Genomic DNA, 27,512 nt, shown 5'->3' on the forward strand with positions numbered 1-27,512 from the left:
TAAGTTATACCCTCCCTCTTCAAATTTTTTAGATGATTATAAATTATAAAATTTCTGACAGAATTGTGAGGCCCACTTCATCTGGGAAATATGAAAAGGCATCTCTGAGGCTCCGATATTTATGGTGGGACCAGAAAGAAAGAAAGGTAGACTTGTAGTGTTCATTTGTATGTTAGATGGTGAGGCCTCAAGCATAGATGTGATTGCCCAGTAATAGTGTCCAGAGTGAGGAAAAAGAAGGGGCTAATAACAGAGTCACTGACTCACACCAATTTTGTATGTTGGAAAGAAAGTGAATGTAGAACTAAGATGTTATATATAATGTAGGAGGAACAACCAGAGGTGCAAAGAAAACTGGGAGTGGAATTACAAAAAGAAAGGAGTTGATAAGGAGGAGTGGTGTCACGGAGTTTAAATAAATACAAACTGACAAGAAGCCACTGAGTTTTACAAATGGAGGATGAAAAGTAATCCTAATGCTGAACAAGAAAGTATGGGAAGAGAAATGCTAAAGCTAGAAGGTAGTGTGTTGAGAGATGGGAAAGATGAGGTGTTAAGTACAACTATTCTTCTCACAAAATTGTTTCTCATGATGCTGCTACTGATGCAGTGGTGTAGTAGTAATACGTATGGGAAGAAGAAAAAAATGACAAAAATCCTATTATATTTTTTAGCATATAACCAAATCTTTAAAGTAATTTACATGCATCAATTTATTTAGTGGTCAGAGATGAGTTTGTTTATACTTGAGGAAGTTAAGGCATAGAAAGTTTTAGCAATTTTCCCAAAGCTCATAAAGCTAGTAAATAGAAGGCCAGGAATTTGATCCAGGTAGTCTGAATCCAGAGTCCATTTTCTTAACCTCTATGCCAGTAAAGAAAGCAATACATGGACTAGTAGTTTACTGACTAAATACTATGCTGAGCACTTTACATACAGCATCTTAATTAATATTAAGAAATCTTATGTGGAGGTAAAATTAATATTCCCACTTTAGAGGTGAGGAAACTAAAGCTTTAGGGAAGTTAAATAAGTAAGTAAAGAAGTCATAGTCATGTCTGTCTAATTTCTTATTCACTCTTCCCCACTGTGTCTTCAAACTCTCTACTCCAACTTGTCTTTGGCATATAAACAAGCTCAAATATTTCTCATATTTAAACACACACCCCACACACACTATCTCATAATGTTTATTTTCTTCAGCTTGATGCATACTGTTCATCTTGCCTAAATTTTAGTTTCCTTGTCTCTAATCGCGAATTGCTGTCCACGTACAAATTATGATTCTCTGAAGGGACGTTAAGTCTCTCAGTACCATCATGTATCAGTCACTCCTGGAAACTGGAAAAACCATTATGGATGTGTAATAGTATCATATTATCAACTATGCAAATGTAATCCAACAAAAATGATGCAATGGGTATGAGAGAGTATGTAACACATTTCTGAGCACACCACCGCGAAGTATTACCTAGTGCAGTATTTTCAAACTGAGTGATAATAAAATCTTAGAGAATTCTCCTCTTTCCTTATAATTTTGGAATTAAACATAAGTAGGGGAAACTAACTATAAATATCCAAATGGGATTTAATTTGTTCTTTGAAAGCCAACCATCAGTGATAAAAGTGTGATATAAGAAATTAATTTATATGGAATTGGATTATATTTTAATAGACGAACCTTTCAGTCATTGAAAAAAATCCCCTGAAAAAATTGATCAAAGTTCTAAATTCAGTGTCATCATTTAAATAATTTGCTTTGACATGAAATTGTTACTTGACTTTTTAGATAACCTATAAATAAGTCTGTATCTCTGCACAGATAACAAGAGCAATGATACAGTATATTTGTCAAACAAATATGCATGATGCTAGTGATAGTTAATTTTTCAGATGAGCAGTTTAATAACGTTATTGGTTTCAGGTCAATTAAAGTCACATTCTTTATGAGGACATTTGGACAATTTCCTAAGTGTAGAAATTACAGTACTGAGCATAAGGTATATACTTCTCCTGGAGGTTTTATTTATTTGTACTTAAGGGACAGGAGTGTCTACAAATACATGCTCAGAACTCCTGAGAGCCCAGGCTTCTTAAGCAACTGCTCATTTTTGGTTCATTCCAGTTATTAATCAGCAAGTCAAGTATAACATATAAAATCATTACAAGGAGCAAGGTGAATGTTGTGGAATATTTAACTTTTGTTTTTCAGATGAGCAGGGTGAAATAATACAGTCACATTTGACAATGTTGCTGAACGGTGAACTAGACAAGATGACCTTTTCAATCAAAACATTAAAATTCAATGAGAGCCAACTGTTTGCAATGGAAATAGCATAGGCTTTGACTTTGGTATTTGCCAGCTGTACACTCTCAGCTAGAAAACTTTTTGATCCTCAGTTTCGTTATCAATAAAATGAGGTAGCAATAACTGTCAGGATTGTTACAAGATTTATAAATTTTGGTAAAAAATTTAGCATAGATTTTGAATATTAAATGTTCAAGGTTAGCTATGATTGTGTTTTAACTCAGTAGTTTAGTAATTTTAGCATTACAATTTTTCATTTGTACCACATATTTAATATAATTTCATACTGTGACATAGTAACATTAGAATTCACTTTTAACCACTGTTTAAGATTTTGAATTGACTTAAAAACCTTTTATTTGAAAGTTAAAACTTCCAAGAGACTGCAAAAATAACCGAGTTCTCACACACCCTTCAATCAGCTTTCCTAATGTAATATCTTACATAACCATAGTACATTGTAATAAACAGGATACTGATGCAAGTACAATATTGTTAACTCAGGTACAAACATTTGAATTGACTTTTAACATGTATCAGTTTCTGAATTATACTGCATTGATAAGATAATACCAAATGCATGATCAACTGTATAAATCAGAGTACTAGCCAGATTAAAATATTTAAATATTTAAAGCCACATTCAAGTATTTAAAATCATAACCAAGATGTAGCATGTATTATGCCTAGGGTTTGGTTGAATCATCTAACTAGACCAAATAATTTTTCTACCATGAGCCAAAAACTATGAATTTTAACATTATTTTGGTGTTTCCAATCCAACATACGATGCTTGGTATCAAACCTCAACATTGTACTTATCAGCTATGTAAACTTGGGTTGGTATTAATATCCCTTTGTCTTGGTTCCTTTATCTGTAAAAAGGAGATCATGATAGCATGCTGTGATCATACTGTGTTGGTAAAATTGTCTTTCAGCTCCAAGCTTACTATTCTATCCTCTGCTCTGTGACACTGAGACAGGTACATTGTGACTCTGCAAAGTACATGTTTTGAACTTTCATGCCAAAGGTAGGCCAAACACACTCACACACGCCTCCTAGCTTCTATCAATGGAAGGCTCACAAAGAATGGGAAGTGGAACAACAGCATGCCTTCTAAGAAAGACACTCCCTTTCTGTTTTCAAGTCGGTCGGTATCATTTCATCAGCCAGGTTATCTTTCATTGTACCCCTCTGTTAATCAGACTGCAACCTTTCTCACACCTCTTCTCCAAGAGTGAAACACAGCCTCACCATGAACATCTGATGGGTTACAACTCTTTCCCCATTGCCTGAGCATCAGCTGTGGAGAGCCAAGCACCATCCCTGGGGGTCCCACCGAGTTTCATGTTCCAGTCATGTTGCTTTTGTGTTCTCCTAGATCTTGTGGTGGTAGAGGTTTCATGTAGTACTCTACATGAATTCAGCATCCCTTTTGCTCTTTCAGAATCCTAACATTTCTGTAAACAATTCTGTGCATGGAATCTTTTACTTTTTAAATACCTAATGCGGTTTGCTTTCCCAACTGGATCTGGTTGGGAAACTGGTACAAAGAGTCTTCTAGGGAGACAGACATTCAAGTATAGCATTTGAGTATTAATTTGCTCATGTCTTTGACCTTGAAATAAAGATCAGTTTTGGCTGAGCTCTTTGCCAATGAAAAATAGGATTCTGGTAATCTTTGACTTGCAATGTCATTGCAGTAATTAAATTGTCACCACAAGTAGTTTGGGGTAGACTATCTATTAGAATCAAGGCTTTGGGACACGAGATGGTCCTTGTCTTAACTATTATTGTAGGAATTCTGATCGTAAAGACTGTGAGGTGTGATGGCTGTCTCTTAACAACCTTAGGGAGTTTAAAAAAGAAAATAAGACACTGGGGGGTTTAAATACTTTTACTGTCTTATCAGAGAACCAGAGATGTTCTATGATAACCTTAAAATAATTTCTATTTTTTTTTAGCCACAGTAAATATATAGCTAAAAGTCAGACCTATATTTAAATGTACAGTGTGCAGAAATTAAATGTTAAGTCTCTTTTATGAATATTGGGTCATTGGTTAGGAGTAATGGAATCCTGAGTCTTGGAATAGTAATATATAGTTGTATTAGAATAAAACTGATAATTCTGAATTGCTAAGCCTTCCTGATTCTCCCTTTCTCACAAAAGCAGCCAAACCCCTTCTCACTTGAATGTGGATACCAATCTTCCTTTGCTTTATTTATTATATTTGCTTCTTTTATTGAAGAATCATATAATAACCAAATCTAAACTAGTTGCCCTGCAAGGGGAAGATTATTTTCCCAAGACATATCCCCATTGTCTTTCACCACCTTTAAATGCATAACTAGTGTTGGAGCTCAGCATGTTCCAGGAAGGACAAGTACAGCGTCTGATTTGAAAGGAAACATACTTCAGAAGAATTGTACAACTTTGTAATTTTTATATGCAGAATCCTGAAGCGTACACCTGGGAATGTTAGGTCAAGCAGGAATGAAAACAACTTTTATTCATCCAATTTATAGATTTAGGGACACATGAATAAAAGTTTTAGATTTATTGTATTAGTTTGAGCAGTTTGCTTGAATATTTGACTGAAGCCCTGGACCAAAGAGGTCTAATATTAATAAGGTGAAGATGTCAAAACTTCCCTGGCATAATATAGAGAAAATAACCCAGAGGCTTAAAAATGAGAATGTAGAAGTAGATTTTATCATATGCATTCTGCATATTCCCTCTGTATCATATTCCCTGAGAGAAACCAGAAATTTTTATTTCAGTAAGGCACTGGGAGGTGAGCGGATATCAGTGTCCTTGAAAAGCTTTGGGGTGGTTGTCCTTTGTAGGCTGAGGATGATGGTGAGAGTTGCTACCACTGAGATGAGCTCCCTGATTTCAACCAGGATTATGGGACCCTCCAACTAATACAATATATAAAATATCTAGTAGAATACCTGTCATAAAGTCAATGATTTATAAATGTTAACTTACATTAATCTTATATTCTTTGTTCCCTGATCTAAGACTACCACCCTGTACTATGCTTGCATGAATGTTTTGCGGTTCAGTGGTATTACCAATAATAAAGGTATTCCATTGGATATAGAATGTGCTTTATATAAATTAAATTATACGTCTATAGAAATCTTAGTTGAAAAATGAGAAATATTTTTGCCAATCTTAGGTAAAAGAACTGAGTATTCAATTAGATGTTTTCTATGTTTTACCAAAGTACTGGATATTTAATAAACTGACAATAACAAAATGTACAAAAAAATCAAAACAAACCAACCCAACACACAAAAACAAAACAGAACAACAACAATACTTCAATCTATCCTTAACATTTGTCTTAATCTCATAATCCAATATTAGGGCTCTATTAACTCCACTTTAAAAATATATTCATCCCTCACACCATACACAAAAATAAACTCAAAATGGATTAAAGACTTAAACATAAGACAAGATACAACAATATCACAGAAGAAAATATAGGCAAAACATTATCAGACATACATCTCAAAAATGTTCTTCTAGGACAGTCTACCCAAGAAATAGAAATAAAAGCAAGAATAAACAAATGGGACCTAATGAAAATTACAAGCTTCTGCACAGTAAAGGAAACCATAAGTAAAACAAAAAGACAACCTACAGAATGGGAGAAAATTTTTGCAAATGAAACCGACAAAGGCTTGATCTCCAGAATATATAAGCAGCTCATACAACTTAACAAGAAAAAAACAAACAACCCAATCCAAAAATGGGTGAAAGACCTAAACAAGCAATTCTCCAAGGAAGAAATACAAATGATCAATAGGCACATGAAAAAAATGCTCAATATCACTAATTATCAGAGAAATGCAAATCAAAACTACAATGAGGTATCACCTCACACAAGTCAGAATGGCCATCATTCAAAAATCCACAAATGACAAATGCTGGAGAGGCTGTGGAGAAAAGGGAACCCTCCTACACTGCTGGTGGGAATGCAGTTTGGTGCAGCCACTGTGGAAAACAGTATGGAGATTCCTGAAAAGACTAGGAACAGACTTACCGTATGACCCAGGAATCCTGCTCCTGGCATCTATCCAGAAGGAACCCTACTTCAAAATGACACCTGCACCCCAATGTTCATAGCAGCACTATTTACAATAGCCAAGACATGGAAACAGCCTAAAAGTCCATCAACAGATGACTGGATAAAGAAGAAGTGGTATATTTATACAATGGAATACTATTCAGCCATAAAAACCAACAATGTTATACCATTTGCAGCAACGTGGATGTTCCTGGAGAATGTCATTCTAAGTGAAGTAAGCCAGAAAGAGAAAGAAAAATACCATATGAGATCACTCATATGTGGAATCTTAAAAAAAAAAAAAAACCATAAATACAAAACAAAAAAAGACTCATAGACATAGAATATAAACTTGTGGTTGCCAAGGGGGCAGGAGTGGGAAGGGACAGACTGGGATTTCAAAATGTAGAACAGATAATCAAGATTATACTGTATAGCACAGGGCAATATATACAAGATCTTGTGGTAGCTCACAGCGAAAAAAAAATGTGGCAATGAATATATGTATGTTCATGTATAACTGAAAAATTGTGCTCTACAGTGGAATTTGACACAACATTGTAATAAGACTACTACTCAATAAAAAAAAGTTAAAAAAAAATATTCAAAATATATCCAGAATCTAACCACTTCTCATCACTTCTACTCTGCTATGTTTCAAGAGTCTCTCTCTCCCTCTCTCTCTCCATCTCTTTCCTACATCTTTGCAATGAGTGTCTAACTGGTATCCTGGCTTCTTCTCTTGTCTCTGTATATCTTAAATAGCAATGAACCTTTAAAAACATGTCAGATCATTACCGCTCCTCCTCAAAATCCTCCAGTGGCTCCCTTTTTCCCTATTGTGGGATAAATGCAGAAGTCCTCAAAATGGTCTTCAAGGCTCTATGTGAGTAGCCATGTGGTCTCTGTGATTCCATATTGTATTCCTCAACATTGTCACTCTGTCACATCACTATGACTCACTGGCCACCTTGCAGTTCCTCATTCACACGTTAGGGCTCTGGAATTGATTGCTTTCTCTATCTGAAAGTCTCCTCCCACAAAAAGTCTTGTCAAGTGTTTGCTCGAATGTTCTCTTTCTTGAAGCTTATACCAACCACTGTATTTATAATCACAAAGACCCACCCTTCTCCACAGCACTCACACAACTAGTACCCTAGATTCTGCCATACTTTCCCCCACAGTATATACTTAGGTTTTGTCAGAGCAAAACTTACACTGGGCAAAGTTATGTTTAACTTTCCTATTTGTAAGAAAGACTTTTGATATTCAAGGCTATTACACTAGAAGAAAGAGATCAAAGTGCAGTCTGGACTCAACTCTGCTGAAACATAAGCCCGGAGAGGTTTAAGGGCTGGACTGGAGAGGATCCTGGGCGTTTGCATTTGCTAATTGATCTCACCCTAATGGAAAGTAAATTTTCTTCTATCTTCGTAACAGGAGGCAGTTTTACAACCTGGAGGAAGATGTGCATTGAATTTAGGCTCCTACCCTCTCAGATACGGGGAGATAGGGGTCTTATCTTCCTGGATGATTAACCTTCAAAAGGATGGCTCCCAGGTCCTGGAGAAGGACAGGCCTTGGTTGTAAGGCTGGCAAGAGGCTTTTTAAAATATTTACATCTCCAAAAAGAAGAGAAAAAATTTATGAGACATTTTCTAAAGTAACTGCTCTCACAAAAGGGAGGAGTGGCACCTCTGTGGTTATTAGCCCATTCTGATTCTGCAAGGGCCTGAGTGATAAGAAAATCAGGAGCCTTCAAGGCAGAAAGAAGCCTGTCTAACAGTTAAGCCAAGGGAAACATTAAGTGTGTCTTGGTCAGGTTGATATTGTCTGTTTTTCCCATCTAGAATGTACATTTTATAAGGGCAGGATTTTGTTTCCTTTACTGCTATTTAAAAAAAGCAAACCAAAAACAAAAACCCTGGAAAATTCCTTCTGCTGGATGGAACGAAGGTAATGATATGATCTGTTCATTTTAATATGGTACAATATTAGAGCAAAGAAATAATTTAGTTGTAGAAAAATTTTAAGTTGAAAGACTAATGTTGCAAAGGAAAAAGTCAGGTTAATTTATAATGGTTGAAGACTAGACATGTGTAAAGACTCATAAACACTAGTAGACGTATTTTTCTTATAATTCTTTTCAACCTGTTTGTTTATCTGTTTGTTTATGTTTTTTGACTTGTATTTATTTCCCATCATACTGGGACCTCAAAATGTATTTAAAGATGTGTAACTTTTCTTTCTGTTTCATCCTTGTATTTCCTCTTTACAACAAGTGATCATTTGAGCACAGTGATACAGTGATGGGAATGTTTGTATTCACACTAGAAGATTTTATTAGTGCAACACATGTAAATAAATCTAAACATTGCAATCTGACCCTATAGTTGGGTCCTGTTTATGGGCTGTGAAGAATGCAGTGATAAGAGAAAGAGAGCAGTTATCGTGAAGTTGATACCTAAACTCTGACTTAACCTTGTCTTTAGAAAAGGCCAGATATAAATATTAGGGAAATTATATACTCCCTGAAAAGATAATATTATTAGTGAATGAAAAAAGGTATATCTAAATCAAATAAACTACACTCAATTCAAAGGAAACTCAATTATAACCAGGAAATAAGGTATCATATGATCCAACTATTTTAGATTTTCTTTTACAATCTCAGTATTTAGATTTGCTTAGATTTTCTTTTCTCATGTTGGTTGGTATTTTCATAATATGTAGATATTAACAAATAGGATGGAAATGCCCATTAATTTATTAAACTGTGTATATTCCAATTGTTTTATGGGTGGGTTATAAGGGTTTATTGTGAATATTTGTTATTTTGATAAGCACCAACTATTCTATGATAATTTGATCATAGAATATGTGGAAAGCATTAATTTAACAATACTGTACATTTAATGTGATATTTTAGAGATTGAGGTCTGGTAGGAAAACATCACATTACTACAATTTTGAAGCAAATGGTACTATTAAGCTTGGACAAAGCTTCTTGGTGAAAGTTCTCGATATTTTATAAGAAAGAAAAGTGAGGCCTCCAAAAGCCAAATAGTTTGCTCAAGGTCACATAACTAGTTAAATGGGGAAAGGGACTAGAATAAAGGCCTTCCAATATGTTGCTGAGTTAGTTGCTGCATAGAGCTCTTAATAAGTGCTGACAAGTATGTACCCATGTGACTTAAGAAAGCTTATGCCAGTACTAACTTCTCATTTTGTGCCCCTTATCACTTCTCAAACCTCTCTTCTGGTCCTTGAAGGAAGAGCATACTTTGCTGGGAGAAATTCACATCACTGTCATCTAATATTGTCTTCATGAAACAAAGCCATCCTCATTGTTCAAATGCTCAGATACTTATAGAGTAGTATTCACATTTCAGTTATACCTGCAAATGGTTGACCTTACAGATTCTTTTTTAATTGGTTTCAATTCTTAATTGATGAGCTATAAATACTCAAAAGAGCTTTCAAGTGAGAACTATACTTATTTCTCATTGAGAAAAGAAGGATTACAACAAAATCTGACATGCTATGAAAAATTCATCAGTAAAGTTACCTCTTTGCTACTAAAAACAAAAAGAAGCTAAGGCTTAAATTCTGTAGTTTAGCCACAAAAATAAATTGCAAATACATTTTGAAATGCTTAATTGTAATCCCTTCTTCATTCTCTGAAACCCTTTAGAGAAAACCCTTGGGAATTAATGAAGACTATTAAAATCACAAAATTGATCTGAAGTTCAGCAGCCAAGGAGACCTTCACCTGATGCTTTCTGATTGTGCCAACTACATGAATCCACCACATTTTAAAAGGACAGACATATAGAATACTTGAGAATTCTATATATTTTTTAAAAATTATTTTACAAGCAATTTCTATTCTTTGTGTTTTGAGGGAAAAAATGATACCTAATAGGTGATAAGAAGACATATGGAAACAAATTAAATAAAATCATTGGAACTGAATGAATTTTTTATTAGACATATAAATCTTCTGTTCTTTTATTAAGTCCTGCAAACATTTATTAAATTTTGTTTGATTTGAGAAATACTGCTGAATTGTAATAAAAAAGATGGATGGATTTTAATCCAGTTTTCATAATGATCCAACTGGTTGACTGCAGCATTTTGATGTAAGGAATGTGAAGATATTATAAAAGAAGACTTATTTTTAAATTACAATTTTCAAAAGTTATAATAGTTTCTTCAGCACATTCAATTGTCATTAGCCACTGGGTTTTCTCCTTAAAGTGTTTCTATAAACGATCAATTTTTAATTCAGATGAATTAGAAGGGACACATTTATTTAAAAAAATCATCAAAAACTTTCAAAAATGAAGTAACTTGGAAACATTACATTCTTGATGTATATAAATCATAAATAAATAGGTAAACATTGTGTTTACTGGAATCATACTTTTGAAGCTGTTCTTTACTATTCTATATAACATCCTCTTTATTTGATCTCAGAGAAAAACATTTTCTCCATTTTGAAGCCAAAATTAATTGTGCTTTTCATAAAGCTCTCATTTCTTTTTCCACACCAACACTGTGCATTATGTGTGTGTCCCTGAAAAACGTAGAGTCACATTTATAACTCAATTCTAAAAACAGTAAAAGGCTATAATATACACCAGTGGGAGGTAGGACACTGCTTTGGCTCACATTGTTTTCCATTGATTATTCAAATCGCTCATGTCCCAGATCCCATTTAGAAAAATCTCCCTTCCTCTCTAGCAGCTCACTAACTTAATGATGTGGACTGAACTGGAACTATCATCTTCTATCATCCTTCTCCTTTCATTCATTCAACAAATAGGCTGTTAATCTTCTACCTGTTAAGGCCCCTTGTAGGTCTTGCAGCTATGGAAACAAAGAAAGCAGAATATCCCTTCTCCTCCTAAAGCTTACATTTTAGAGGGAGAAGAAAGGCAATAAAAAAACAAATGAACATGTATGTCAAGCGGTAATAAGTACAATGACATTTACTAAAGAGGTTAAAGGAATATGGGAGGTTGTTATGCATGATATTCAAGATAGGCTTCTCTGATCATGTGACTTGAATAGGCAGGAAAAGTTTGAACTATGCAGATAAGTAGGGGAATATTCTTGGCTTATTCAAGGAAAGCAAGGAGTTTAGTGTTGCTAGAATGAAGTGAAGTAGGACAGTAATAGAAGAAAAAGAATTAGACTATTTATGTTTTTATAGGCCATTATTCGGATGTTGGTTTTTCCCCTGAGTAGTGCAGTAAACTGTTGGAAGATGAAGAGTAGGGTGTTACATTTGATTCATGTTTCTAAGGATTGTTCTTCATGATATTTAGAGAATAGATTTTAGGAGTGCAAGGGTGAAGAATGGAAACCAGTTAGGATAATACTGGAATTATCCAGGCTACTGAAAATGAAGGTAGTAAGATACGGTAGAATCTTGCACATATTTTGAAACTTTGTTGATTGATTAAATGTGGGATATAAAAGAAAGAAAGATGTCTCAAGGAGGAGGAAGTTTCAAGGATCACATCAGTTTTGGACCCTGAACAACTGGAATAATGAAGTTGCCATGTAAGGAGATGAACCTGTAAAAAGGACTGGTTTAGGAAGAGTATTGAGAGTTTTGCTTTAGATTTGCTAAATTTGATATGCCTACTAGACTGCCAAGTGATCTTAAAGAGGTATCTGGATAAAAAGTCTGAAGTGCAAGCAAGAAGTCCCAATCAGATACGTAAATTTGTAATCACCAGAGTACAGATGACTGTTAAAGACATAAGACTACCTGAAATCATTCAGGCAGTCAGTATAAAAAGAGAAGACATGAAAACCACATCAAAGTTTAGAGCTGGTGAATAAAGGGGAACAAAGAGTATTTTTTTTTAAGTTGTGATCAGTGAGCAGAAGAACCAAGAGAAAGCTAATTTCCTAGACAAAATAGTTGACCAAGTTGATAGGCCTCTTAGTTTGGGTTCCCTTGAAAGCAGAGGCTGAGATAAGGATTAGGTAAGGGCAGTTTATTTGGGAGATGATCATGAAGCCAGAGTATGGGAGTGGCAAAAACCAGGGAAAGTTCTACATAAAGGGGCATTATTAATATGGTGGCTGCTCTGGGAAACTAGGGCTTCTAAGAATTAACTGATAATGGCTAGATCATCAGCTTGTTCCTCTGTTGACGATCCTCTTATCAGGCTGTGTATGTGTATGGCTGCTATGACTTCATGGCAGCTCTTTGTAAGCTAATGAAACTGTGAGTCACCCATTTATATGTTAATTTTTAGTCATATCAGTTCTTGAATGGGTATCTCCTTAGCCTTATCCCAATTTCCTTAGGTACTCATTCTTATTTAGTACTAATGTTATATTTCAATAATTTGCATAAGGCACTTTAATTTAATTGCAAAATAATTTAAGCTATAAATAAATTATGAAAAATTAACTGTTTCCTTTATGATAACAACTCTGAATTATGATAAAGCACCACAAATTAAAATTCACATGTTGCATTAGCTATAGCTTTATATTGATCTATGAAAAAATAATAACTTTATTTTTAGGTTAGGTTCCATTATAGATCTTATATAAATTTATCACTATGTGGATCATAAGGTAGGTCTCTTTCTAAATAGACACAAATGAGTTAATTTAGTGGTTGGGTGGTAAAAAAAACAAACAAAAAAACCCAAAAAAAACCCTAAAACTAATAATGCAGTCCCACAGATTAGACCTGAGAACTGCATAATGTTGAAGCTTTAAATACTGGAGAAACAAGTATGGCACAGGAAACTTGATCCTGCAATGAGAAAAAAATTTTTTTCCCCAAGGATAATTTGTTTGTGTAGTTAGATAAGTAAATTATTTCAAGATAATGACCATCTTATTCCTAGTTAGCCAAACCAGAGCTACAGGATATACAGTTTAAACCTAATTCAGACAAGTTACTTTTATTTATTATTTCTTTTTCTTGGGGTACTTGTTTCTCCAGGTGACTTATGATGAATTTAAATAATACGCCAGCTACTTAATGATATTAATGTAGTGGGCCTGGAGCATAGATGGTAAGACTGTGGTTTCTGGCGTCAGAATGTCTGGACTGGCAGCCTGGTTCCCCCAATCACTAGTTGTTTCCTTAGGGCAAGCTCTGTACCCTCAGCAGTATTCATTTTATAGGAACGTGAGTGTATTTAATGATTTGACATATGTAAAACAGTGTCTTTAATATAGTAAGTGGACAATAAATGTTCACTAATATGTGCTAATGATGATGATCAATGATAATGGTAATTAAGAACATTTTAATTATTCTATATCATACCAGGCTCTGGAAGTTTTATTCACTAGACTTTTGGCAAGGATTCACTATTTCCTAACTTCTATCCTTTTCTCTATCTTGATTTACTCCCTTATTATATGCTAGATATCTTCTAGTAACTTACTCAGAAAGGATGTATGTGTAGTAAATCTTTGTGAGAGTTGGTATCTCTAAAATGAGTTTAATCTGTTCTCTCACTTGAGTGTTTGTTTGCTGGTGGTAAATCCCTCTATCTGTATGTTTTTCTGATGTATCAGAACCCCTGTATCAGGGTCCTCCTCTGTCCCATGAGATTGTTCATTCAAGTTCTGATAAAGACTTCATGTCAATACTTCTCAAGCTATTTTGAAAAATCAAAGTGGTGGGAACATTCCCAAACTTATTTTCACAAGGCCTTCATTATCCCAATTTCAAAGCCAGATAAGAAAAATACAAGAAAAACAAAATTATAGACCAATATTCCTGATGAATATAGATGAAAAATTCTCAACAAATATTAGCAAGCTGAATTCAAGAAAATATTAAAATGAGAAATTAATAAGGAGTCATTAAAGACTTTTGAGCATAAGAGTTGTGAGGTAAAAATGAAATTAATTTGTTATAAAACTCAGATGAATTGGAACAAGGAGATTGAAGGGGAACCAACTTAGTTCAGACCAACTGTAGTAGACTTTAAGTGAGAAAGTTGGCAGTAAAATTAAAAATCAAGGTACATATGAAAGAATACTGTAAAGAAATTCCTAAGACTTAGCACCATTATTAGATACATAGAATGTAGACTAAGAGTCAAACAAAGAATTTCCAAGAATTTCAACCTGGATGACAATGAAAACGATGAAGAAAGACTAGAGAAAATTTCAGGCATAAAAAATGTTATGTAAAGGGTGAAATTTCACTTTCACAATGAAGCCATCATTTTACTTTGGGATATGATGCATTGAAGATGTTAATACTTGAAAGTACAAAGCTTTCAAGCAATTTGTTAGAAATGTAAACCTCAATACAGGAAATACTGCTGATTCTATAAGTCACTTTAAATTAAATTATGTTGATAACTTAAAAATATAACATTGCACAGTTGGCATAAATACAAGCATAAAGAATAAGAGGAAAAGAATAAAACTAAACTTAGGTACTAAATTAAGTAAGTTTAGAACGTTTGTCATTAATCCTTAAAAGTCACTTATATCATTGTATGCAAGTAACATACAACAAGAAAATAAAATGACAAAAAGGAGATTTATTTACAATGGTGATAAAATAATCTGACACTAATTTAACGTGAGCTATGATACTTATTCAAAGACAATTATAATACACAGGTGAAAGAAATAAAGAACACAAAAACAAGAATAAATGTAGAAGTTTAGACTCCTGCTGGGAAGGCTAAACATCTTAAGACTGGTAAAGATCAAATCTCTCTTAAGTTAATATATAGACAAGTCTGTTCTAATTAACATGCCTGTGGGGTATTCCAGAAAATTATTGTCAAGGACAGCAAACTCCTTCTGGAAAAGTAAACAAACAAACAAACATTAATGTATTGATAGTAGACTTGCCCTTCAAAATTTTGGAAATGTATTTTAAGTTTAACTTACCTAACATGTGTAGTATTGGATTTAAATAGGAAAGACAATAGTCTATGTTTTCTAAAAACTAATGTTTCCAAAAATTAACTCAAACTTTTATAGTGATTAAGCAAACTCAATCAACAATGAAAAAGTGAATTTTATCAAACCAATATTAGTACAATTGATGTAGAAATGAAGACAATGTAAAATAGATTTCATACCCCATGTTATAATATATAATGAGTAAATAAATGATTTTATGTTTAAAAATAAAAAATTATTTCATAGCAGGTAAATGAAGATACACAGAATATTTTTATTAAATCAGAATAAGGATGGTTATATATTATAATATTCTAGTAAAGAATACATACAATAAAACATAATGAAAATTAGTATTAAAAAGAAAGCAAGAAAATGAGGAAAATATGTTACAAACATAACAGAGAATTGCCATTATCCAAGTGTAAAAAATGTATCCAAATATGTTAATATAATGAACAAAATTGTATTTAAAAAGCAGAAAAAGAAACGTTCACTTGGAATGTACTAGTTATTGTTAAATATTTACATACCTGAGTATATAAATATTTTATAAGCTTCCTGACTCAAAATAAAAATTAGTATTTTCATCCAAAAGAATAGAGTGCTATGTCACACGAGGTGGGCAAAATAAGTAGTTGAACTGAGTAAATAAAATAAGTCCAAAGTATAAAGTGAATTCATATCCTCACTAACAATTTTAAATAATTAAATAAATTTGTATAAAATTAGGTACTTTTCTTTCAAACAATACAAAGCTACTACGACACATTTAAGTAATTAAGGGCTGTTATTTGTATATTCAAAGAAATATTCATATATTCAAAGGAAAAGCTGTTGACACAGGCTCAGCAAAGGCAGAGAGTAACCCAGCTCTGGGGATCTGGACGTGCAAACTAGAGCCCAATCTTACCAGCGTGTGCATCCATCAGATGCATCAAGTGCAGTCATTTTTAGTCTGCAGATCAGTGTTTAATGTTTAGGGATGAGCCAGTGGTAGGTCTGTCCACTCAAACCACATGGATTTAGAGTAAAAGACTGAGTCTGCCAAACATCCGACTATTACCAGAACAATGAGAAGGATAACGGACAGCTCAGAGCAATAAAGGTCAAGTACAGATACCATTACTCCCCAGTTAAAATAATAAAAGTAAATTATATAAGTTTAATGTTGTGATGTGGGAGAATGGGTATACTTAAATGTTGATAGTAAATTGCCTCAGTATTTTAGGAAAGCAAATTTGTTATATGTAATACAAACTAGAAAGTCACTCATGTATTTCACCAGTAAAGTGTTACACAGGAAGTGTGCTCCACGGAATTTATCCCCCTCGTCCCTACTCTGTGCCTTATTTTATTGAAACATTCTTAGAAGTGATATTTATTATTGTGACTATTTAAAAAAAAATACTCAAATGGCCAATAATAAGACATGGCTGAGTAAATTATTTATATTCTGCATTACATAAAATGACAACTATGTGAACAATGAAAGTCCCTAAAAAGAAGTGACTATACTTTGGTTACTTTCTCTTATTTTCTTCATTTAAGCAATTAATTCTTTTTCAATTATATGGGTAATATGAGGTAGTCTCACTTCCAGTATGGATTAGTAAGCTTCTAACAGATCAATCCTTCCTTAGATAACAGCTATTAACACTGGGCAAATTTTAAAAAGCAACTACTTGAAGGCATTGGAAAATAAACAAAAATGTGGAAACTAAGAATTTACTCTTGGATAAAGGGAATGATAGGAACTGAATATCCTATTTTTTATGACTGTTATTCTGAGGTTAGTTCCCTGTCTATGCTGTGGAATGAGTTTTAGATAAACCTTGGATTATCCTCAGTGAAAAAACTGTGGTCTTACTGGCTTAAAGGACCAGAAGATAGGATTTGAATAAAACATAACCACTGGAGTATAAAGGAGAAAACACAGGAGGAAACAGCCAAATTCTGTGTATAAATGCTACCTCAGTATCTCCCTGATATCTGACTATATTTATCAGCTTCCAAGTCCTTCTATACAAAGTACCACACAATGAGTGGCTTAAAACAACACACACCTATTATCTTACAGTTACGGACATTATCGGTTTGAAAAGTGTCTCACTGGGCTAAAATCAAGTTCTAGAGGAGAATCTTGCTTGCCTTTTCTAGCTTCTAAGGGCTGTCCACATTCCTAGGATATGGGCCCTCTTTCTTCATCTTCAAAGTCAGCAATACTGCATCTCTCTGACCATTTTTCCATACTCATATCTGTCTCTGACTCTGATCTCACCTGGGAAAAGTTCCTTGCTTTTGAAGCCACATGTGATTAGACTGGGAACATCTGTATACCCAGAACACTCTTCCCATCCCCAAATCCTTAATTTAATCACTCATGTAAAGTCTCTTTTTAATGTAAGGTATCATATCCACAGGTTCCAGGGATTTAAACATGGCTATCTTTGGGAGGCTATTATTCTGCCTACCACACCAAGCACTTAGCTAAGACTAAAATACCTTGAGATTTGAGCTTCTGCCTACCACAGGGGAGATTGAGTTTTATAGGCTGAGTTCAGCCAAGTTAACTGCCTGCTTGAAAGAGAAAACACAAAAACACCACACTCATTAGGGTTCAAGATAATAACCAATATTACTTGAATTACAAAGGAATTAGAAAACATGACCTACTCTGAAGTAAAACAATCAATGGAGCAAAATGTTGGGATTAACAGACAAGGATTTTAAAGCAGTTCTCATAACAAGGAAAGCTATTCTGACAGAGTGACAAAATAGAGAATAGCAAATGTACAGAAATTACACAATAGAACCAAAAACAAATTCTAGAACTGAAACATAAATGATACACGTTCCTTTTTTGGTGTTCAAAATGGCAATCTGTACCCTCTTTATTCTCCTAGTCTCATGAAATGACAAAAAAAAACTTTTTAAAGATTAAAAAATATTCTGTTCTGCTGCTGAAAGCTCTGTACAATTTCTGTAATATATGAAGCAGAAGGAGTCAAGTTAATGGTAAAGACAACTAATGCAGAAACATCAGAGATGTCATGCCGGAAGAGGAATGACTCCCAGAGAAATATGTAAACAGTTCTCCTCCCCAAATATATCCCAAAGTAAGGGTAGCAGTTGTTGAGAATAGGGCTTTGGGTGGGGAGCCATGTGAAAATTGGGAGGACAAACTGAAGAATACTGAGTGACCTCAAAAAATGTACCTCATGGGCTGCTCATTCTCAGATTTTACTGAACCCCTGCAGAGGCAAAATGAGGAATTGGATATTACAGGATTCTGATATTGCTACTATGACAATGAGAGGAGGTGGAATCTCTAATTTCATCCTGTTAAAACACTCAGGAGTGAATCCTCTTAGGTCATCAGCTTCTAGCAGACCCCTATTTCCTTGACAACTAGAGCTCTCACTGAATGGACTCACTAAGAAACCACAGCAGAGGCTACAGGCACAGTTAGGTTGAGGTGTCATCAGCAGAGAGAAAACTGACGGACTTAGAAAATTCCTCAGCATCTGGCCACCAGAGGGCCTGGCTGCAGCATCTTGTCTCCAGTTTTACTTGTTAAGGACAGGACATTGAATGAATTGAGCTTTAATACTAAGTAAGCCTCATTGCCACTCCCTGAAGATAGATGAGATGGCCTTGAGACCCACAAAGGAAAATCGATGAAAGAGTGATTTATACAATTGCTGAGGGAGTCCAAAGAAGCCATCAATATGTCAATATGACCTAGTTTTCTTTAAGCAGAGGTATGATTAATAATACCCTGAGAAGCTTTCTCAAAATGTACTGGCTCACAGGCCTTTCTGGGTTTTCTGATTCTGATTTGGGATATACCAGTTGAGTATAGGCATGTGCATGTTTGGAAAAAAAAATCTCGAGACATGATTATGAAGCACAATGTATTTTGAAAATTGCTGATATAGATTATCATTTGCAAATATAAGCAGATTATGAACAAATAGCGGACTCACAAAGAAAAATAAATTCCAAAGAGAAAAATTAAATTTAGCTAGTATAGAGGTTGTGGTCCCCAAAAAAGAGAATTGAGGTAGAATGCAGAAAAAACTTTAATAGTTTAATATGTATTCTCATGTGTTTCAATATGTCACTAAATTAAATAATCTAGCTTAGGGTATTGTGGAAAATAAACTATGGGGTATATCTTTTTGAACAAAAACACTGTTGGAAATTCTGGTACTACAGTTGAAAACCAGTGCAATACAAAAAAATTGGAAGAGATAGAAAAAAATTATAGGAAAAAATTAGTCATTTCAGAAATGAAATTAGTAGATAAATAACAAGTTTCTTCTGTATCACACAGGGAACTATTTTCAATACGTTGTAGTAACCTATAATGAAGAAGAATATGAAAAGGAATATATGTATGTATATGCATGACTGAAACATGCTGTACACCAGAAACTGACACAATATTGTAAACTGACTATAATACAATTTAAAAAGAAAAAGAGAAGAAATTAGAAAAAGAGAAAATATGAACCAAGGAAGCAAAACAAAGATTGGAAATGATAAAAGAAATAATACCAAAGAAATATGTAATTACAACAAATGTGCACATGTTAAATACATGTTTTTTTCTTTAAGTGACTCATACTGCATAAAGAGAGAAACATTAAAAAAAGGATTTTAGAAAAGAGATAACCAAAGATACGAATTAATCTAAGAAAATTTGATGAGTGTTCAAACTTGCTTTGCTTTTTATTTTTGCAAAATTCTATCAATAGTGGATAGATTTAAGAATGATGAATGAAGTAAATAATGACTAACAGAATACTTCACAGCTTTTATTAAGGTCAGATTACAGCTACATATACAGGCATGGAACAACATCCATGACATACTGTTGAATTTAAAACTATTATGGGGGGTGAGTATAACTCAGTGATAGAGCGTGTGCTTAGTATGCATGAGGTCCTAAGTTCCATCCCCAGTACCTCCATTAAACAAAAAAACCCCCCGATTATATAAAAATCGGCATGCTATGATTGAATTTGAAGGTATTATTTCTGGTTGATACAGAATATGTGGAAGGGTTTTTGTGTTCTTTCACAGACACATTTGACTGTTTTAATTTTTTGTGATAAGTGTGGACCATTTTTAATAATCATTAAATACAATATTTTATTCGTAAAAAGAAACAGTAGAATGAAAAAACCTCATAAGTTATGAAGAATAAATGCAGAAAAGTTGAATGAAACAAAAATGATTATGCTTTTATATAAGCACTAATAATGTCAGTGTACCATACTGCGTTAATCTCTGTTACTAGAGCCTAACACAAAGCCTGAGACATAGTAGGTATGCAACATGTCTGTTAAACGGAACTGAACTAAGACGGTACTGGAAATACCTACATAAAAGTTTATGTTAGATAAAAAGTTCTACATGCAGCTTATAATATTTTACTGATTACAGTATATAGCCAGTATAAATATACATTTTCTGCTAAGTCAGTAAAGACTGAGAGACAATCAGGAGTAATGGAAATATCTGCAATACTGTACTATTCTAATAAAAATTTATTTCTTTTCCATGCACTCTAGTAGTAATAAACAAGGCAACCAGGTTCCTGCCTTCTTGGATCCTGCAATCTAAAGGGAAGACATACAATAAGCAAAGAAATAAAGGAGAAGATAATTATACATCGATGTAAATTCTGTAACGAATAACTGAAAAAGGCCGTTGTTGGGCATATGTGCCAATGCAGGAATTTAGAAGAATCAAGTCAGAGGCTGTAAGAGCGGTGACATATTCAAGGAAAGTTCACTAGTAATAAACACAGTATATTTATTATCGGTGCTTTAGAGGGGAGCAAAAGGAGCTGAAGTGAGAGAAATGGGCAGCGACCAGATAATCCAGAGACTTGCAGCCACAATAAAATGTTTGGATTTTATTCAATCTGTAATTGGAACTCACTGAAGAATTTAGCAAGGAGTGACATGATTAGATTTACATTTTAATAAAGTCAGTCTGGCTGTGCCACGGGTTTCAAAGTTTGAGGGTGGAGGCCAAAGTGGAAAATAAGTGATCAGTTAAGAAAATTCTGTAATAGTCCAAGAAAAGATAATGGATGTTTTTACTCATACGCAGCAGTAGGGAGAGAAATACATGGATGAACTAAAGATGAATGTGAGAGAAGGACGTGGTTATCTGTTGGTTATAGAAAGGGAGGGAAGGGAGGAAATAAGCACCTAGGACCATCCACTGAAATATAAAGGCAGGAAAGAATAACATGTTCTGGTAAAGGAAATCACAGTTTATTTTGCAAACACTGAATTTGTGATCGTAATTAGACATTCAAGCAAGAATGTCAAGTAGACTGTCTCGATTTCAGAGGCAATGTCTGGCCTGTGGATATAAATTTGGGAACAATCACCACCTAAAGTCATGGGAACAGACACCTATTCCTATAAAGACTATGTTAGTGTTTAATACAATCTTTGTTTTCCCTTATGGTTAAGAAAGCTTCCTTAGCTTTGAGAAATTTATCACTGGGCTCTAGCACATTGCCTTATACATATTGGATTGACAGTATTTACTTTATGAGAAAATAACTAATTTTATTTTTGTGGAGAAGACATTTTTAAACCCACTTATGACCGTTTAAAAATAGGGGGGAGAGTATAGCTCAGTGGTTAGGGTACATGCTTAGCATGCACAAGGTCCTGGGTTCAATCCCCAGTACCTCCATTAAAAATAAATGAATAAATAAACCTAATTACCTCCCTATGGAACAAAAACTATATATATATATATATATATATATATATATATATATATATATATATATATAAAACTTTATTATCATACAATTAACAAAAATAACTTCCTACAAATTATTTTTCTGAAACCTATCTGAATACTCAAGTACTTTTTATTTTATTTTATATTATGTTAAATAAAAAAGACCTGGGAAACTTTAATCTTACATTCTATCTATGTTGAAAGACACAATCAGGTTATAACATTACGGTTATGACAGCTTCTTGCTTTACCCTCAATAAAATCTATTCTCAAGAGCAAAGCCCTTGGGTGGGATCATCTGTAGTCTCCTTCGTGGTTTTGAAGGACAGCTCCCAACCTGGCTTCCTAAAAGGCTGTTCAGTTCTCTATTTGGCCAGCACCCAGACACCAACACAAATCAGTTCCGTATCTCCCTCTGACATCACTCAGCAGTCTGACACTGTATTTCAAGTGTGGTTTTTTGTGTTCATTTGTTATTGAAAATTATAGACATCAGATTAGTTTCTTGGTATAGTTCCACTACATTGCTGCAGGTCTATATATTTATCCTACTCCACAGAAAACAATGACATAGGTATTTCAATTTTAACTGTCTTCAGAAAGAGATTTATTTTCCTTTTGTAAGAAAAAAAGTCAATATTCAAGACAAAGTCAAAGCCCATGAAATCTGTACCACACAGGCTTATCATTTGTTTAAGCAAGAATACCAACACCTTCCTGAGAAATGTTTGCCTAATGTTTACAGAAATACACCATGATTTATGAAGAATGTTAAACTAGCTTATCTCTACTGTTTTGAGTCATCCTTTTCATTTCAGATCTGCAAAATATGCTTCCAATATGCTTCTATTCCATTCTTAGGCATGCCACATGCCAGACCTTTAGTTCCAAAGAGGAATTTTTCCTTCTATTTTTATTTAATATGAGAGAAGGGCATCTTGTTACTGACAGATTGCTACTGTGGCAAATTTGACAAATACTCCTTCTTAAAGACACATCTACAAATTCATGAAGGTAACTTTGGTTTTAAAGGCCTTTGCTCTTTGTTTTGATTCACAAAATAATACTGACATAAATATAAACCAGATTAATTCATAAATATAAACCAGGTTATCATGAAAAAATCTTTCTGAATTATTTACATTGAATATTTTAAATAGTAAAATATTGATATAGCTAAGTCTCAACTGACAGATACAAGTTTTAGATTAATTGTTATATTATACCATAAAAATATACATAATATTAGATTTAACTGTTAATGGGTACAGAATGCACTATTCAATTATAAGCACTGAAGGATGAATTGGTAAACTGTAATAAGTACAGAAGTTTATATTTTGTGATTTTTTTTCTTGAAATTTAGGAAAATTAAATTGTTAACTTTTCACTGAATAATTTCTCGACCCTCTACGGTGTTCAGTGTACCTGCTTCATGTATTAGTTATGTGATTTATCCTGCTGAGTTCCTTAGTGAAGCATTCTCAAGTGTCTATACTGTATTAAAGTTTTCATCCTCTGATGTTTCAGTCATCAAAAACTACAACACTGATTTTATCAGCCTTTCACTACCCTCCTAAGCCATCTTAAATTCCATGGGCAATTACTATAATAGCTCCCTTATATACACTCTAAACTCTGTCTGATTTTCACTTTGCCACATTTACTTGGCAAAACTCAAGCCTTGGTTTGTACCTGCAACCTCTAGGCTGAAAACACACACACACACACACACACACACACACACACAGCCATGCTGATTGCTTTTACTTTAAATTCAAGGGCAATCACCTCAAAAAGATTAAGGCACAACAAACACACTTCACTGCACTGGTCCAATATTCTCCCATTCTCATGGACAACTACACATCCTCTGCTCTTTAAACTACTCACATTTTCCCCACTCCATTCCTATCATCTTCCAACTTTTATGAGAACAGAGGGTAATCAGAGGGGAATGTTCTAAACGTCCACCATCAGTTACTGAATAACCAGTACCTGTGCCCTTTCCTCCCTTTACCATGGATACACTACTGTGGTCCTTATCCCAGGCCAACTTCTCTACTCATGCCCTCTCATGTAGTCAAGGATGTTGTTCAGCAATTTATTTCTTATGGATTGTCTCCATCAGCACACACATACGCTGCAATTTCATCCGTCTTAAAAAAAAAATTTATTTCACTCTATTTTCTATTCAACTACAGTTCCACGTCTGTGCACTCAGGTACACCAGTTCCCTTGGAAAGAGTGGTCTGTCTTCACTGTCTTAAACTGTCCTGTCCCTTCTCTCCTAAACTTAAACCAGCCAGGCTTTCACCCTCACAGCACACAGAAAATGTTGTTCTGGATGTCACCGGTGTCTGCCACACTGATGAAGCCAGTGGTTATTTCCTAGTCTCCATCTGGTTTACTTCAGCAGCCTTTGACACTGATGAGCAATCTGCTCCCTGAAATATTTTCTTCTCCTCTTATACAGAACACACATTTGACGTGAGTTTGTGTTTTATTTCAAGGACCACTTCGTCACAATCTCCTCTCCTGAGTCCTCCTTATCTCCTCAATCATTTCCTTTGTCATGCTTCAGGGCTCAGACTTTGAAATCTCTTCTCTTTGAATCTCTAAATATAGATAAAGTGGTTGATTGGCTCTAGTCCCATTGCTTTAAATACTGTCTGTAGAGTGTAGACTCAAAAAATTACAGCTCTAACCCAGACCTCTCCTTTAAATTCCTAACTTATATAGCTTTCCGCCTGCTGAGCATATCAATTAGGAAGGACAAAAGTCATCTCCAACATAATATATCAAAACCCCAAATCTTGACATTTCCTGCCCTACTCTGTTTCTCTTCAAGTTTTCTCCATTTAATTAAATCTTTTCTTCAGTTGCTCAAGCTTAAATTTTTATGTCTCCCTTCTCTCACTTCCTACGTCTCATCTATTAGCAAAACACGTTAGCTATTGTAAGGACAAATAAAAACTAAAAAGAAGATGCTTAATTTTCCTTATTAAAAGTAAGAAAATAAACTTCTCCCTGTCCCCACTTCCTTTTTCTTAGAGAATTTACTTGAGAAAATCTGTAATTTTAGGTACTTTCTTTGAAATGCATATTAATTTGGAATGTAATTTTTAAATGATATAGGCCATCAGTTTTATGACACAGGAATGTCTTTCTTAAGGACCTGGGAGCAATCTGTTTGAAATGTAAACATTTTTGTGAGAAGGTAGGAGCCTGGCTTCAGTGGACACCTTGCTCCAATTTGCAAAAAATATCTTTTGTCATAAAGATTTAATATCTTGTTTCTCCTCAGGATGATGCTTTAGCTAACACAGAGGGTCACCTTGATTACAAAGTAAATATAGGATGACCTTTGTATGACAAATGGTTCTGCAACTCCTTATTTGAAGACTAGTTATTGTTTGTCTTCAGAATGTATATGTAATAAGTTGTGTCTGCTTCACTATATAAAAGGGTGAGAATTCTTTCTGTCTTCAGTCTCTTAGCAGATTGCCTCTGAAGTGAATCACATTCTAATTTAATGCTTTTTCAGTAATAAAACCATTTCCTTTCTCTACTACCTTTGTGATTCCTGGGTTGGGAAAATATATTGTTTTTAATTTTATTTTTACCACAATTAATCTTTCAAATAGATGCAGAATCTACCACTACTCAAAGTTTAACATCTACCACAGTCAGTTACTCACCTCATTTAAATTATTGAAATAGCCACCAAATTAGCTTCCTTCTTTCAGCCTTTGTCCCCTTAAATTTTATTATAACACTTTAGTTAGACCTATCTTTTAAATCATAAATGAGATCATATTTTTCCTCTTCGCTCACACCAACTTTTTTGTACAAAATTATTGTAATCTAAAAAAAATAATTTTGTACAAAATTATTGTAATCTATATATATATATATAGTTATATATATATATAAACTATTTTAAAATAAGCTGTAGGAATCATTATAATTTCTATCTAAATATTTCAGCATGTATCAATTAAGAAAAAGAACATTCTCCTGCATAACCATAAAACCACCATCACATCGAAGAATTTTTTAATTGAAGTATAGTTGACATAAAATACTATATTAGTTTCAGGTATACAATGTAATGATTCAACATTTATATACATTACAAATTGACCACCGTGATGTCTAGCAACCATCTGTCACCATACAAAGTTGCAAGATTATTGACTATATTACTTATGCTGTACATTACATCTCCATGACTTTTTTATTTTATAACTGGAAGTTTGTACCTCTTAATCCCCTTCACCTATTTTGCCCAGCCCCCAACCTCTGTCCCCTTTGGTGACTACCAGTTTATTCTTTGTATCTATGAGTCTGTTTCTGTTTTGTTTGTTCATTTGTTTTATTAGATTCCACATGTAAGTGAACTCACTCAGTATTTGTCTTTCTCTGACGTATTTCACTTAGCATAATACCTTCTAGGTCCATGTATATTGTTGCAAATGGCAAGATTTTTTATGGGTGAGTAATACTCCATTATGTGTACTCTATACTGTCTTTACCCATTCATCCATCAATGGACACTTAGGTTGTTTCCATATATTGGCAATTGCAAATAATGCTGCAGTGAACTTAGGGGTGTCTTTTTAAATTAGTCTTTTTCTTTTCTTTAGATAAATATACAGAAGTGAAATTGCTGGATAATATGGTAGTTTTATTTTTAATTTTATGAAGAAACTCCATGCTGCTTTCCATAGAGGCTGTCTTTTCCTCAATGTATATTCTTGGTTCCTTTGTTGAAGACTCATTGACCATATAAGCATGTTCCATCAATCTATGTGTACATTTTTGTGCCAGTACCACACAGTTTTGCTAACTATCTTCATAGTTTAGTTTGAAGTCAGGGAAGTAAGATAGCTCTAGCTTTGTTCTTCTTTCTTAAGGTTTCTTTGGCTACTGAGGGTCTTTTGTGGTTCCATATAAATTTTAGGATAATTTTGTCCATATTCTGGGGGAGGAGTAAAACTTTAGTTTCATTTTCTGGTTTGTTTTTTTTTTTCTTTCTTTTTTTTTTTTCCCTCTCTCTTCCTCTTCTGGGACCTCTATAATGTGAATATTGATGTGCCTGATGATGTCTCACACCATCCTAATTTTTTTGGTTCTTTGTTCTTTTTGCTATTCCAATTGGGTGAATTCCACTACTCTGTTTTCCAGATCACTGATCCATTATTCTGCATCTATGAATCTGTTGTTGAGTCCTTCTAGTGTATTTTTAATTTCAGTTATTGTATTCTTCATTTCTGATTTGTTCCTATTGATACATTCTCTCTCTCTTTTTGAAGTTCTGAGTTTATACAATCTTCTCCTGAGTTTGTCGAGTATCTTTGTGACCATAACTTTAGACTTCTTTATCTTGTAAATTTCTTATCTCTATTTCAT

The 27,512-nt window shown here is 33.9% G+C and overlaps 1 long non-coding RNA gene across 1 annotated transcript in view; it reads right to left on the reverse strand.

Moving 5' to 3' along the window:
* LOC141577916 (uncharacterized) overlaps positions 1 to 27,512 on the reverse strand; it is a 445,824-nt gene that overhangs the window by 131,968 nt on the left and 286,344 nt on the right. The gene's annotated exons all lie outside the window — the stretch shown is intronic.

The sequence above is a fragment of the Camelus bactrianus genome, chromosome 6, assembly GCF_048773025.1.
Source record: "Camelus bactrianus isolate YW-2024 breed Bactrian camel chromosome 6, ASM4877302v1, whole genome shotgun sequence".
Classification (NCBI taxonomy): Eukaryota; Metazoa; Chordata; class Mammalia; order Artiodactyla; family Camelidae; genus Camelus; species Camelus bactrianus.